At 35.8% G+C, this 16,742-nt stretch overlaps 1 long non-coding RNA gene across 1 annotated transcript in view; it reads left to right on the top strand.

The window, feature by feature from the left end:
- The window catches only part of LOC129656127 (uncharacterized), a 184,530-nt gene extending 177,780 nt beyond the window's left edge, over positions 1 to 6,750 (top strand). The window contains exon 4 of the long non-coding RNA XR_008716209.1: positions 6,063 to 6,750. This is a non-coding gene — a long non-coding RNA (uncharacterized LOC129656127). The remainder of the gene's footprint in view (positions 1 to 6,062) is intronic.
- The last annotated feature ends 9,992 nt before the right edge of the window (positions 6,751 to 16,742 follow it).

Here is a 16,742-nt window from a genome sequence, read left to right as displayed (position 1 = left end):
ATTTGCTGTCTTTTTTCAGACACTTTGAGAATTAAGGCATAAATAATAAAGGTAAGACAGCAGACATAAAGTAGGACAACCCCAGACACATGAAAATATATGGTCATCCCCCCTATATTTCATAACGAATTTTAAAAAGTAGAAGTTATGCTACATGTTAGTCATTGTTTTTCCAGCATTTAAATATCTATAATTCTAAATTTTTTTATTTCACTAATTCAAAATCCTTGGGACTGACTGTATCGTACCTACTTAGTAGCAGCACTGAGAAACGGTTTTCAGCAATGTCTGTTTTATACTTCAAATAAGCAAGAAAATAACTTGGCAGAGGAGCGAGAGAGGAAAAATTTAGAGAGTTTTATGTTTCCTTTATATATACAGAAATGTCAAACTTTTAAGCAACATTGCTTGTCATTTCTTCAACAATGGTAATTGAAAAACAAAGCACTGCATGTAAACCTAAATCCATTTGCAGAGGTTAATTGTTCATCTCAGAAATGTCAACATGAAACAATACTAAAAGATATTATCCTTTCCTTTCCACATTTGTTCAGGACACACATGGAAGCTAATATTTTAGACTTAGTCTAAATACTGCACTATACATAATCTCAGTTATTTAGAGAATTTGATTTAACTGATATTTATGGACTACTTTTTGCCAAGCAGATAGGGATGGTAGGAACTAAACAGTCAAATTCTATTCAGAGGTGTTTAGGGGGAAAGAGAGAAAAAGACTAATAATTATAAATAATCACAGCATACCAGGTATTAAGAGTCGCTATAAAATACATTATTAATATAGTGACGGGAGGGTACTTTTGTTTGGGTTATTAAGGCATTCCTTTCTCAATAATAAACATTTGAGCTGAGTTTTTTTTATGCTAGGAAGGAATCAATCACGAGAAGGCTGGGAGAAATGTATAATACAGAGGAAAGAGCAGATTCACAGACCTGAGATCGGAAACAAGTTGGCAGGGGAAGAGGATGAAGAAAGCAGTGCTAGAGCTTAGGCACAGCAGGAAAGCAGAGTACGCGGTGAGTCTAGGGACGTCAACCCTGGCCAGAGCACCAATCTCGTGGACCCTGGTACTTGCTGTGGGTTTAATCAGAGTGCAGTAAAATGCCTTTAGGATTTTAATCAATTGGTATGCCTTTTAGACAGATCACTCTGGCTGCAAGGCAGAGAATAGATTATAGGAAGGCAGAATGGAGACAATGATACAAACTAAGAGGTCTTGTAGCTAGCCACACAGTGGTTTAGGTCTGGGAATGGGCTTTGGAAGTGAAAAAAGTGGATTGATTTGGAATTTATTTCAGAATTAGAACAAGTGAGATTTAGTGGTAGACCTTCTGGTAAAGAAATTACAGCTTCTTTTTTCCTGCAGTAATTTTTACTTAATTAATGAGATTAGTTTTTGCTGCTTTGTTTTGCTTTTCACTTGTCACAGGATTCAGTGAGTCAATTAATAGATTTCAGGTTCTTGGTGAGCTGTCGAAAATTGTGTACAAAATAATCAAGTACATTTCTTAATATATACAGTTTTGAAGGGAAGTCAGTTAATTTGTTTTGTTGGGTGATAAGAGGCCCATGACCCAGAGCAAGAGAGGAAATATTGAGCTTATTTCCCTAAGTATTGTATGCATGCTCTTCCATGACCTGAATATCTATCTCCCTGCCTTCACCTCTTACTACCGCTGCCTGGTAGATTACATTATAATAATACCAAACTGCCTCTTCCATGACATTTTTTTTTTCTATAATATCTCTTCTCATGCTGTATTCTCTGACTCTGCGCATTTCTCATCCATCAAGATTTGGCTGAGATATAAGTCCCTCCAGAATATATTTTCTAAACTCTTAAACTCCAGTAACTTTTTTCCTGTATGTGCCCCAAACATATATATTTGTTCTTATTATCAGGATTATTTCATTAGATAAGATCCACAGCACAGGTATTATTAGATCAAAGGTTATTCACATGAAGATTTCTTTTAATAATTGCCTAATATAATACAATTGTATGATTATAGTGTCACCGTCAGTGAAGGATAAAACTATTTTGTATCATATTCTCCTGAATGTTGTTATTCAGTCACTAAGTTGTATCCAACTCTGCGATCCCATGGAGGGCACCACACCAGGCTACACTGTCCTCCGTTATCTCCCAGATCAGATCAGATCAGATCAGCCGCTCAGTCGTGTCTGACTCTTTGCGACCCCACAAATCGCAGCACGCCAGGCCTCCCTGTCCATCACCAGCTCCCGGAGTTCACTCAGACTCATGTCCATCGAGTCAGTGATGCCGTCCAGCCATCTCATCCTCTGTTGTCCCCTTCTCCTCTTGCCCTCAATCCCTCCCAGCATCAGAGTCTTTTCCAATGAGTCAACTCTTCGCATGAGGTGGCCAAAGTACTGGAGTTTCAGCTTTAGCATCATTCCTTCCAAAGAATACCCAGGGCTGATCTCCTTCAGAATGGACTGGTTGGATCTCCTTGCAGTCCAAGGGACTCTCAAGAGTCTTCTCCAACACCACAGTTCAAAAGCATCAATTCTTCGGTGCTCAGCCTTCTTCACAGTCCAACTCTCACATCCATACATATATCTCCCAGAGTTTGCTCAAATCATGCCCATTGTGTCAGTGATGCTATCTAACCATTTCATCCTCCGCTTCCCCCTTCTCCTTTGCCTTCAATGTTTCCCAGCATCAGGATCTTTTCCAATATAGGCTCTTCACATCAGGTGGCCAAAGTATTGCAGCTTAATTTTATTTAAAGAGTATGTAAGAATTGCTTTTTCATTTTGCATTTGTTTGTTAATGACTGAGGCTGAATTTTTAAAAATAAACATTTAGGTGCTACTTATATTTCTTCTTTTGTTTGCCTACTTATATTATAATTATAATTTATTTTATCTTTTCTCATTAATTTTTAAGAATTATTTATAAAACAAGCAATTATTTCTGCCATATTTGCAACTTTGTTTTAAAACTAGTTAACACATATTGAACACTAATTGAACTAGTTTATGTCATAACCACCATGCCTAGGGGTTTGCATACGCTACCTCATTAAATTCTCAAAGTTAATTATGAGAAAGATGCTATTGTAGCTTTCATTTTAGAGATAGGAAACTTATGTATAAAATAGTTTAGTAGTAAATTCTAGTAAGGAAAACCAGAAATCAGATTAAAACAGACTCCAGAACTCTTACTACTTCCCTAGAAAAATCTAACCTATTCCAGTTGACATATTGCTTTTGGTCTGTCTTTGAACATATTTAAAGCCCTGACTATGTAAGCCTCCCTGGTGGCTCAGACAGTTAAGAATCTGCCTGCAATGCAGGAGACCTGGATTTGATCCCTGGGTTGGGAAGATCCCCTGGAGGAGGACATAGCAAAGCATTCCAGTATTCTTGCCTGGAGAATCCCCATGGACAGAGGAGCCTGGTGGGCTACAGTCCATGGGGTCGCAAAGAGTCGGACACGACTGAATGACTAAGCACACGTGTAAGATTCTATTATTTCTTAGTTTGTATTTTAGTTCCTTGGTTAGGAGAGGGTAAATACTAATCCCTGGTTATTTTCTGCTTAGTGAGATACATAGAAAAGGTATGGGTTACAGTGGTAGCTCTTTGAATCAAAAGTCTAAAATGTGTTGGAAGTACGAATGCAGAAGTTGGATATTTATTTAATAGTGCTTCATCTCAGTTACGCAGTCTGCAACATGAATAACGCCCACTAGAACTGTGTGTGTACGGCACCACGATTGTACATTGTTAATCCTGAGTTGCTCTAGTTAGGTATACAACTACTAGCTTATAAGATCAGGTAAAAAATATATTTAAACTTATCTGCTAGATATTTTTAGTTCTGTCTTTTGGAATAGTGGGCCTTTTACATATTCATGCTATTTTAATTGTGGGTACAACGCTGTATGCCCATATAAACAGTTGTTATGTTTCTCTTGAAAATATTCCTTAAACCAAATAAGTGATGTACATATTAATTCCTCATCGTACATAGTGCTTTAATAATGAGCATATAGGAAGTCAGCATCACAGGGGTGGAAAATCTCAGGCTCTGAATTAGAAAGACTGTAGAAATTCATGTTCTGTCATTTACTGTGGGACCTTGGGCAAGTGAATAAGCCTCACTTGCCTTACATTTAAAATAGGCATCATAATAGTATCAACCTCTGTCAGGTATATTTTGGTGATTAAATGTGATATTTAATGTACCAGAAAAACAAGTTAAAGTGATAATGTTAGCTGTTGATATAAAATAAGATAAAAAATAAGTATTAATCTCAAAACAGTGCTATTAAATAGTATCTAGCAACTGTCAATATAGAGCTTTGTGAATTTTATTCTTAGGGCTCTGCTTTCAGGCCCGCTGAAGTCTCCTTCACTTCAGTGGATGTGCATACCAATAAATTAGGCCATTGTGCAAAATACACACTTGACCTGGTTGTCAGTAAACTACAGCTTTTTTCAACTGGGAGAATGCTTGCTCCTCTCCCATTAACTGTTTTTCAGTTAAATCAAAATTGAAACATAATTATTTCAGTTTATTTTCCAGATTGTTGAAAGTGATGACTTCATTTATTATTAAGTGCAACATCTGGTAACATCTCAGAGCATGCAAATCAGTTAACCCCCTTTGATTTGGTTTTCTTCTCTCTTTTCAAGAGGGCTATAGCTTTCTTATTGGTCAAAATGGAATTATATTTAATACAAAGGAAATAATCAAGCAGGTTGTTTATCAATATCAAACAGATTATGCTCTGTGAGTATATAGACAACTACTCACATATTAAAATAACTCTAATGTACTTAATTTTATCATTAGAAAATACTTATTTAATGTGAAAATAATTTTAATGCTGCTTTGCTTATCATTGTCACTTGAATTAGTTATATTATAATAATGGTCAAGGCTAATTTTGGCACACATCTCTAGGAAAACACAATAAATAAACCTGATTTATTTTGGGGCATTGGCTTCATGTGAAATATTATTTTTTTTTTATTTTAAAATATAAACTGGATTTAACTAGTGTTTTAAAATCAAGATGGAAATTTTTACATAAAAGTATCATACTTAATAAAATCACAAATCATTTCTTCATTAAAAATTTTTACTAAGTCCTTAGTGATGGCATTTATATTTTTATCACTAGAGACATTTTTTCATGTTAATTTTATCTTGTATTTTTGCAGTATAAAGAACCAAGAAAGTGATAAACTTTATAACTTCTTATAGAAAGAATAAAATATTTCCTACTCAAAAAACTTGGCTTTCCTATTTATCATCTACTTTTTGATTCCAAAATAATTTTAATTGTTTCTACAGAATTTGCAGCATATTATTCATGTATTGCTAAGCATGTTTGGAAATACAAAACTCCTATCATTTTCCTGGAACTATTATAAATATTAGATATATATTTCATAAGACTGTTCCAGTAAGAAAAATATGACTAATTATAATGGCTGAAACTCTAGCTCTTTCCTAAATTATGCCAATTACTTGATCCAGATTTTATTTTTCATTTGATTTATATTACATGCATTCATGACAATATTTTTAATTATTATTTTCAGAAAGTATCATGGATAAATAGTATATTATCTTCACCATCATCATCACATTTGCTGTCTTATGTCTATTGGGTAAAATAAAATTCATAACCTAAGATATTGCTGAATTTTAGAATACACAGAAATATTTTAAAAGCAATAAAATGATCATCTGCATTTGGAGAGCCAAATGAGAGTTCTTAGTGGCCAAAACATCCTGAATTAAATTTGACAGTATTTCAAAGAAATTGATTTTTAAATATTATTTCATCATATTGGTAGCTGTTTTCATTTTAATTCATCCATGTAGTTAATTACTCACATTTCTACTTTTTTTCATAAATTAGTTCAAAAACCAGAGAATCTGGTGTCATTAAAGTTAAGCTACTTTTGCTTTTGACCAGTTTTAAAGAGAATATATTGTCAAACCAAATTCTCTTATCTACATGCTGAGAATACATTTCTATTTTTGAAACCACAGGAATAGGGAGATGTTTTGAACTTCTGGTATTCTGGATCACGGAACTTCCCTGGTAGCTCAGCTGGTAAAGAATCCGCCTACAATGCAGGAGACCCCAGTCTGTTTCATGGGTCGGGAAGATCCCCTGGAGAAGGGATAAGCTACCCACTCTGGTATTCTTGAGCTTCCCTGGGGGCTCAGATGGTAAAGAAAATGCCTACAATGCTGGAGACCTCGGTTGGATCCCTGGGTTGGGAAGATCCCCTGGAGAAGGGCATAGCAGCCCACTCCAGTATTCTTACCTGGAGAATCCCCATGGCAGAGGACCCTGGTGGACAACAGTCCATGGGGTCACAGATACAGGTTTATTCAAATAGCTTATTGAGCATGCCTATATAAGAATTGAGACATTCACGACTTCCCTGGTGGTCCAGTAGTTAAGAAAGAATCTGCCTGCCAATGCAGGGGACACAGGTTGGCTTCCTGGTCTGGGAAGATTCCACATGCCTCAAGTGGAGCAACTAAGCCCCTGCATCAAAACTGCAGAGCCCCTGTGCTCTTCAGCCTGCAAGCTGCAACTGCTGAGCCCAAATGCTGCAACTACAGAAACCCGAGTGCCTAGAGCCTGTACTTCGCAACAAGAGAAGCCCCTGCAAGGAGAAGCCCGTACACCACAACAAAGAGCAGCCTCTGCTCATCACAGATAGAGAAAGGCCGCATGCAGCAATGAAGACCCAGTGCAACAAAATAAATAAATAAATAAAAATAAATAAGAAAAAAAAAAAAGATCTGAGACATCCAGGACAAGGAAGCGATAATTGCCCTGGAGATTTGGAGGCCTTCTAATGAAAAGAGATTGAAAATTCAGTTGATGTACAACCAAGAGAAATATAAACAATTTCTCCCCACATTCCAAATAATATTATTCTTTTTCTCTGTTTGGAACTTAAGTGCAGAGAATTAAATGGCTTATTATAAAATATCATGAAGCTCATGTTACACCATTTAACATTGGTTAATATATAGTCTTCTGAGTTGTTTTCCTTCTTTATAAAAACAAATAGTACCATAAATGTAATACCAACTAAAACCTATAGTTCAGTTCAGTCACTCAGTCGTGTCCAACTCTTTGCGACCCCATGAACCACAGCACACCAGGCCTCCCTGTCCACCAACTCCTGGAGTCCACTCAAACCCATGTCCATTGAGTCGGTGATGCCATCCAATCATCTCATCCTCTGTCGTTCCCTTCTCTTCCTGCCTTTGATCTTTCCCAGCATCAGGGTCTTTTCAAATGATTCAGCTCTTCCAATCCTGTGACCAAAGATTTGGAGTTTCAGCTTCAACATCAGTCCTTCCAATGAACACCCAGGATTGGTCTCCTTTAGGATGGACTGGTTGAATCTCCTTGCACTCCAAGGGACTCTCAAGAGTCTTCTCCAGCACCACAGTTCAAAAGCGTCAATCCTTTGGTACTCAGCTTTCTTTATAGTCCAACTCTCACATCCATACATGACCACTGGAAAAACCATAGCCTTGACTAGATGGACCTTTGTTGACAAAGTAATGTCTCTGTTATTTAATATGCTGTCTAGGTTGGTCATAACTTTCTTTCCAAGGAGTAAGTGTCTTTTAATTTCATGGCTGCAATCACCATCTGCAGTGATTTTGGAGCCCAGAAAAATAAAGTCTGACACTGTTTCCACTGTTTCCCCATCTATTTCCCATGAAATGATGGGGCCAGATGCCATGATCTTAGTTTTCTAAATGTTGAGCTTTAAGCCAACTTTTTCACTCTCCACTTTCACTTTCATCAAGAGGCTCTTTAGTTCTTCTTCACTTTCTGCCATAAGGGTGGTGTCATCTGCATATCTGAGGTTATTGATATTTCTCCCGGCAATGTTGATTCCAGCTTGTGCTTCCTCCAGCCCAGTATTTCTCATGATGTACTCTGCATATAAGTTAAATAAGCAGGGTGACAATATACAGCCTTGACGTGCTCCTTTTCCTATTTGGAACCAGTCTGTTGTTCCATGTCCAGTTCTAACTGTTGCTTCCTGACCTGCATACAGGTTTCTCAAGAGGCAGGTCAGGTGGTCTGGTATTTCCATCTCTTTCAGAATTTTCCACAGTTTATTGTGATCTACACAGTCAAAGGCTTTAGCATAGTCAATAAAGCAGAAATAGCTGTAACATTAATCTAATTTATATTTACTATTCATTCCTTTCCTAATCAAATTTGTATTCTGAGTTTTATATTTATTATCACCATATGTAGTCTATTTGAACCTGCATTTTTCGCTCAATATTGTTACTAAGAATCATTGCATATTTTCCTATACTTAACTATTTCTTACTATTACTATTTCTTGACTTTTTAAGATACCTTACATGCAATATTTTTCCTTCTGTGACTGGCTTATTTCACTTAGCATAATGTCCTCCAAGTTAATCAATCTGTTGCAGATTGCTTGATTTCCTTTTTTATGGCTGAATAATATTCCATTCATACATGTATCATATTTTCTTTATCCAGTCATCTGTTAATAGATATTTGAGTTGTTTCCATATCTTGGCTACTGTAAATAGTGCTGCGATGAACATGGGAGGGCAAATACGTCTTTGAGATCTTGAATCCAATTTTTTGGATATATACCAAGAAGTGCTCCTACTGAGTTGTATGGTCATTCTGTTTTTAATTTTTTGAGGAGCCTCCATTTCATTTTTCATAGTGGCTGTAGTATTGAACAGCAACCAATAACGTACAAAAGTTTCATTTCTCTACAATCTTGCCAATACTTGTAATATTTGTTGTTTTTTTTTTTTTTGGATAATAGCCTTCTTAAAAGATGTGAGGTGATAATTCATTGTGGTTTGATTTGCATATGCTTGATAATTAATGATGTTGAACATCTTTTTATAATATTGGTCATTTGGATGACTTCTTTAGAGAAACAACTATTCACGTTCTTTGCCCATTTTAAAAACTGAGTTATTTTCTTTTTACTATTGAGTTGCAGGAGTCCCTTATATGTTTTGGATTGGTATATCTCCTAGTGTATGCCAACATTTCTTTTGGGTATGTGTAATCTGAAGTGAAACTGCTGGAGAGTATGTAAATGTTCTATATCATAAAACAATGCCAAAGTGATTTGTGGAATGGTTTATTTATTCAAAAAGTATTTTTTGAAAAAACACTGTGAGAAGCATCATTTTGTACCCATGGTATATTAGTGAATGAAAATAAAGGATATTTCCTTCATCCGAGTTTACAGGTAGGTGTAGAATGCAAATGATTCATGTGACAAGTAAATTACAGAGTATGCTAGAAGGTGATAAGCATTATGGGGTAAAGTATAATAGGTTTAAGTGTGTTGAAAGGACTGTTGAGCAAGGACAGGGAAGAATTTAATTCCATTGAAAATTCATTTGAGCAAGAATTGAATACCCATTTTCACTATCCAAAAGAAATTCAAAGAGTATTTTTATTTTATGGAAAAATCAGTGTGTACTAGTGTATTTAGATCTTTCACAAAAGTGAGATGGACTAATGTAAAATTTCAGATAGTGGAGGATATCTGCACTTGAAGGTTAAGCAGAAAAGGATTTTCTTAAAAAATGTATATGATGTTTAATGATATATAGAAGTCAAATATAACCCCAGTACTTCTATCCTGAGTGACCAGAAATTTGAGTTTCCATCTACTGAAATGATGTCTAACAAAAAAAGTTTGTTGAAGAAAGCTCAGGAGCATAGTTTTGGGTATGTTCATACAAGTTTAAAATATCCATTTGGCATCCAAGTAAAGATGTCAAATATACAGGGTTTTTCATATTCTTTTCCATTATGATTTATTATGGGATACTGAATACAGTTCCTGGTGTTATATAAGAGGACCTTGCTGTTATCCTCTCTATATGTAATAGTTTGCATCTGCTAGTTCCAAGCTCCCAACCCAACCCTTCCCCACTGGCTCTTACCCTTGGCAGTCACAGGTCTGTTCTCTATATCTGAGTCTGTTTCTGTTTCATGGTTCAGTTGTATCCTATTTTAGACTTCACGTTTAAGTGATATCATATAGTATTTGTCTTTCTTTTTCTAACTTATTTAGCTGAGTGTGATGATCTTTAGGTCCATCCATGTTGCTGTAAAAGGCACTAGTTCATTCTTTTGTGTAGGTAGGTAATATTCATCTTCCTATCCATTCATCTATCAATGGACATTTAGGTTGTTTCCATGTTTGGGCTATTGCAAATAGGGCTGTTTTGAAGATAGGAATGCATGTGTCTTTTTATAGCTTTGTCCAGATACATGCCCAGGAGTGGGATTGCTGAATCATGTGGCAACTGCATTTAAAGTTTTTTGAGGAACTTTTATACTGTTTTCCACAGTGGCTGCACCAACCTGCGTTTCCATCACCAGTACAAGAGGGTTCCCTTTTCTCCACACCTTCTCTGGAATTTGTTATTTGTAAACTTTTTAATGATGGTCATTATGACCAATGTGAGGTGGTACCTCCTTGTAATTTTGATTTGCACTTCTCTAATAATTAGCAATGAGCAGTTTTTTTTTTTTTTTCATATGCCTATTGGCCATGGGTTGTCTTCTTTGAAGAAATGTCTATTGAAGTCTTCAGTCCATTTTTTGACTGAGTTGTTTTTTGGGTAAGTGTGGTTATTGAGTTGTATGAGCTATTGGATATCAAAGAAACAGCTTTATTCTCTGTTTGAGAAAGGGGAGTTTGGAGTTAGAGAGTAAATTCTTAGCAGGCAATATAAATTTGGAAAAAGTTAGAATATCCTGAACAAAACTATAAGGACATGATTATATATAGAGAAGAAAATAGAAGGTCAAGAAGAGGAGGGACTGATAAAAAGTAGCAATTAGACAGGAAAGAAATCAAGAGTGTGGTGTCCAGAAAGCCAGAAACAAAAGTATATTAAGGAGTACACAGTGATCAACCTTGCTAAACACTGCTATGAGGTCATATAAAATGAGAACAGAATTAACCATAAGGATGTAGCAACATACAAAGCATCGGTGTCCTTCCCAAGAGCACTTTCACTGGAGTAGCATAACAGAAAATAGGAAGAAAGAAGTACCAGTTTATAACCCCAGCAATGAGATATGAGATCCTACATCAGATCAGATTAGATCAGATCAGTCGCTCAGTCGTGTCCAACTCTTTGCGACCCCGTGGATTGCAGCACGCCAGGCCTCCCTGTCCATCACCAACTCCCGGAGTTCACTCAGACTCACGTCCATCGAGTCAGGGATGCCATCCAGCCATCTCATCCTCTGTCATCCCCTTCTCCTCCTGCCCCCAATCCCTCCCAGCATCAGTCTTTTCCAATGAGTCAACTCTTCTCATGAGGTGGCCAAAGTACTGGAGTTTCAGCTTTAACATCATTCCTTCCAAAGAAATCCCAGGGCTGATCTCCTTCAGAATGGACTGGTTGGATCTCCTTGCAGTCCAAGGGACTCTCAAGAGTCTTTGCCAACACCACAGTTCAAAAGCATCAGATCCTACATAGAATGACAGAAATAGCCATATCATGTACCAGGTCTCACTCAATGATAACCATTCTCTATTTATATTATCTTCCACATTTAGTCAGCAGCTCTTCTATTAATGTCATCTGCTGTGTTTTGTGACTCATTTATAAATCTCTTCCCTGCACTCTATACTCACTCACTTAGCTTATTGATACTGTTGAAATGCATCCTGTGGGCTTCCTGCCTCACCCCATCCAACCCCCGACACAATAACTATAGCTGTTCTAAACCAAATCTGACTTTATAGATTCTTTGGTCCGCTGCATACCACATTCACAATTTTAAATGGAAATTTTTGTTTCCCCTCATCAACTTATTTAAGATTGAGCAACTTTAATTTATTTTGAAAATTTCCAGCAGCCTTAAAAAGAATAAATAACATTTATTGAACATCTCTAGGAATAAGTTGTGGAATTTCTGACTTTGACAAAAAAGAGTAAGAAAAATTGCATAATATGTTATACAGGATAGTAAAGTTCCTGAAACTTCTCAGAAGTGAGAACAACATACAAATCAAATCAAGATAAGATGTCAGGGGCATGCCAATTAGTACTTTTGATATAGTAGAACAGAGAAAAAATAATGATAATGACAAAGTGGGCTAAGAATGGAGGCTGATGAATGTGTGAGAAGTCTGAAGGTATTATTGAGAAAAGACTAATATTGATACTCCTTATTTCCAGTATCATGTCCCATCAGGGATAAATATCTTTAACAGCAATCAGTAAACTGAAGTAGCAAGCCATTTGTTAATTTATTTTTTTATTAAACAATGAGATCTGAATGTGCTCCATACTGAAGTTTCAGACTCTCTTGATATATTGGGTTGACATGACCTTGGGTTATTACTATTAGGGCAATCATGGAAATTTGACAATACCACTCTTTTGCTCAAAACCCTGATTATAGGATAAAGTCAAGTCATTACTCCTTTAGCAAAATGAAAATCCTTCACATACAGTAAGCTTCTTTTTCTTTTTAGTTACTATCTTGTGTATTCTGTGTCACCAGTCTCCATAAAGAAACAGTACATTGAATGGATAAGAAAGCTGTGGTACATATACACAATGGAGTATTACTCAGCCATTAGAAAGAATACATTTGAATCAGTTCTAATGAGGTGGATGAAACTGGAGCCTATTATACAGAGTGAAGTAAGCCAGAAAGAAAAACACCAATACAGTATACTAACGCATATATATGGAATTTAGAAAGATGATAACGATAATCCTGTATACGAGACAGCAAAAGAGACACAGATGTATAGAACAGTCTTTTGGACTCTGTGGGAGAGGGAGAGGGTGGGATGATTTGAGAGAATGGCATTGAAACATGTATAATATCATATGTGAAACGAATCGCCAGTCCAGGTTCGATGCATGATACAGGATGCTCAGGGCTGGTGCACTAGGATGACCCAGAGGGATGGTACAGGGCGTGAGGTGGGAGGCAAGTTTAGGGTGGGGAACATATGTACACCCATGGTGGGTCCATGTTGATATATGGCAAAACCAATACAATATTGTCAAGTAATTAACCTCCAATTAAAATAAATAAATTTATATTAAAAAAAGGCATTATCCTCAAAGACAATATTACAAGTCATGTCTTTCCTAAAAAAAAAAAAGAAGCAGTACATTCACACAGGTAGTTATGGAGAATTTAATTAAAGTGTCAAATATATGTTAGGTATCATAGTGAGAACAATTCAATAAAATAATTACAAGAAATACTATAATAAAAACACTAATAAAAGTTTGTAGTTGGTTTATGAAGGACTTTATGTTTGAAAAAATTTTGCCCAATTGAGACACAAACCCAGTTCAGGGCAATTTATAAATAACCAAATCAAATGCAAACAGTCAGAGTTGACAATGGACAATGCAAATTAAAAATGAGTAATAGAACTAATAAAATTATGCAGATGTATAAATTAGTCTCAACATTTTAATAGCCATACTCCTGTCCTTGGCAATCTCCTTAATTTTACTGTATAATTGGTTCTATAGAAAAGTGTATCAGTTAATATTAGTGGACATAGCTTGTTTTGTCTTTGATAAAAGACATAGGAATAAGACTGTTTATTTTGCCAACCAAGGTTGGCCTTGTAAAATATGGGGCCTATAATTTAGTATCACTTGGTAAAGGATAGCTCCTGACTGATAGAGAGGAAGCAATACTTCTGTGGTAAAACAAAGGCTTTCATTCATATTATTGCACTAAATAGACCTTAGAGGTCAGCAGGGCAGAGAATGTTATGATCCCCATTTCAGAGCTGAGAGATCATAGAGTCGGTGTTTGCAACCAGTTCAGTTTCCCACATATTATTTATAGAAGAGCTAGAATGTGAATTTAAGTCTCCTAAAATCAGACTCCAGAAGTCTTTAATGCAGTTCAGCTTAATCCAGTCAAGCAGCCGTGAGTGCCAGGTACTGACTGATGTGCATTCAAAGTCAGATGGAAAGGAGTTCTGTCCTTTAGGAATTTATAACATGGTTTGAGAAAAGAAACCTACACATTTGATGACATAATGCAGAAACTCATTCTAAGACTAATAAATTTTATAAAATATAAATCCCTATATATAGAAACAACAAAACATTGTGATTATTGTATACATTGAGGGATTGTATGCAATAAACACTGTGCAGTAAACCCTTTCTAAACTGGTTTTCTCCAATTTATTGCCAAGTTTTCCTCCAAATAGTTTATAAAACACTGATTAAAACATTTGTCAACCCTTCCTCTGGTGTGTTAAAGTTATAAGTGTATGCATGAAATGGTTTTATACAAATTTAGTGTATAATTATTCCTGTTAACTTGGTTGAAGTTACTGTACTTAATTGAAAATTAGATGGAATTCAGGAATATTCCTATAATGTGGTAAAATTACCTTTAATATTTTAATCCTTAAATATCTGTCATTATGCTTTTCAGGGCATTCTGTGGCATAAAGATACACTCCTGTGTCTTAAACATATATCCATTCAGAATGTGCAAGTATTTTAAATACTAAAGTACTCAAGGAAACTGTAGTCATTTTGTTCCCTCCTTCATCTTGCAAGGGCTTCCCTAGTGGGTCAGCTGGTAAAGAATCCGCCTGCAATGCAGGAGACCTGGGTTTGATCCCTGGGTTGGGAAGACCCCCTGGAGAAGGGAATGGCTACCCACTCCAGTATTCTGGCCTGGAGAATTCCAGGGGCTCTATAGTCCATGCAGTTGGAAAGAGTCAGACAGGACTAACTTTCACTTTCACCTCACAAAATGCTGATTATTTGGTATATTATAGTATGCCTTGGAAAAAAAGTATGAATGTTTGTTGTAATGTTTTTCTAATGGTCATGAAAACTTGAGGGAAATGCAGAAATGAAGTTGAAAATTGTATTTTTCCTGAAGCTTCACCGCGAGCTTTACCTTCATCAGCAGTGCAACCATGCAAAGGGAATAAAAATATGAAGTAAATTTATGTTGGTTAGGTTGAATGAAACACTATATGCTGAAAAATAAATATAAGTGCAATGATAACATTTATTGATTGCCATCAACAACACAAAGTGTTTGCAAAAGGTGTCACACATACAGTCTCATATTTTACTTGCAGTTGTTAGCTGTTTTCTCCATTTTATAGTTGAGGAAACTGGGTTTTACATAAGTTAATAATATACCCAATATATGCAGTGGGTATGAGATGAAAACTCACAATTTTCTAATTTTAGCACCTAATTTTTATGCTTTGATTTCACCACCTCAGTATCAGGGTAATTATCTTTAACACTAGAAAAAAAATTTTTTTAAGATTTTTTCTTTCCTTAAAATTCCAGAACGAATGTGAACTAATTGATGATACCCAAAATAATTTTTTCTTGCCATCTGGTTTTTGGATAATTTTTAGCTAGTAGACATAATTTTGGAGAAGGCAATGGCACCCCACTCCAGTACTCTTGCCTGGAAAATCCCATGGATGGAGGAGCCTGGTAGGCTGCAGTCCACGGGGTTGCTGAGTCGGACACAACTGAGCAACTTCACTTTCACTTTTCACTTTCATGCATTGGAGAAGGAAATGGCAACCCACTCCAGTGTTCTTGCCTGGAGAATCCCAGGGATGGCAGAGCCTGGTGGGCTGCCGTCTATGGGGTCACACAGTGTCGGACACCACTGAAGCGACTTAGCAATAGCAGACATCATTTTATGTTGTTTTACTATTTTAAAAATAATACTAATATGTCCAGGGCTAGTTTAAAAATATTAGTTTCTTATGAACACCTAGCAGTTTTTTCCTCTAACAGAATTTAATTTTTGCTTTTGATCATACCTTAAAGAAAAGATGTGTTACCCGTGAAGCACTGCTGAAACAAATGAGGAAAATAGTTAATCAAAAAAATTATATTTAAAAATTAAGTTCCTTTTCCAAGTTATCATACTTTTTTATGGATAAGATATGCTTACGTCTGTTTCATTACTTCATAAAAAAATTCCTGAAAACCTCACTGATAAATGACTAACCTTGAAAGACATTAAAATGTAAGGAGGATTTCAGCTAAAGTTTTCAAATTCTTTAAACATACAAATAAAACATTATAAAAGCAAAAATACACTTTTTTTTCCTTTTACTAATCTAGGAAATGCAAAGACATAAAAGCAAAACAATATGGATGGGATTCTTAAATGAAAGTAATGAATCATGTCAGCACTAATAAGACAAAAGATCTCACAATATTTTTGCATCTTTTTATCGATGAAAGCAATTACTTTGCTTTGCCATGTGTGATCGGCTCATTTTTTAAAACCTGTATGAGTTTTTTAACTCTTCCTTAGTTTCAAAATTATAGCTTCAAAGAAAGCACTGTTCTGTAAATTCCTATGGCAAAGTAGGATTTATGAAATCTTATGAAACTTGAAGATGGTGGGCAAAACAAGGGAAACAAGGCTTATTGGCATTGTGCTCGAATCCTTAAAATCATTGATCAATTTGCGTTAGGCATTATTTTCATCATTCTGAAGATAAGGAAATGAAGGCCAGAGAAAGATCAACTAGAACAATTGAGCAACTAATCTTCTTTAAAAGAAGAGAAACCAGCATGGTGTTCGCTAGTAGTAGGCACACTTGTAATTTCTGGAAATTGCTTCCAAGCTTTGAATAATAT

Source organism: Bubalus kerabau, chromosome 1 (genome assembly GCF_029407905.1).
Source record: "Bubalus kerabau isolate K-KA32 ecotype Philippines breed swamp buffalo chromosome 1, PCC_UOA_SB_1v2, whole genome shotgun sequence".
NCBI lineage: Eukaryota > Metazoa > Chordata > Mammalia > Artiodactyla > Bovidae > Bubalus > Bubalus kerabau.
The sequence above is the reverse complement of the archived record's forward strand: the minus strand, read 5'-3'. Positions and strand labels throughout refer to the sequence as shown.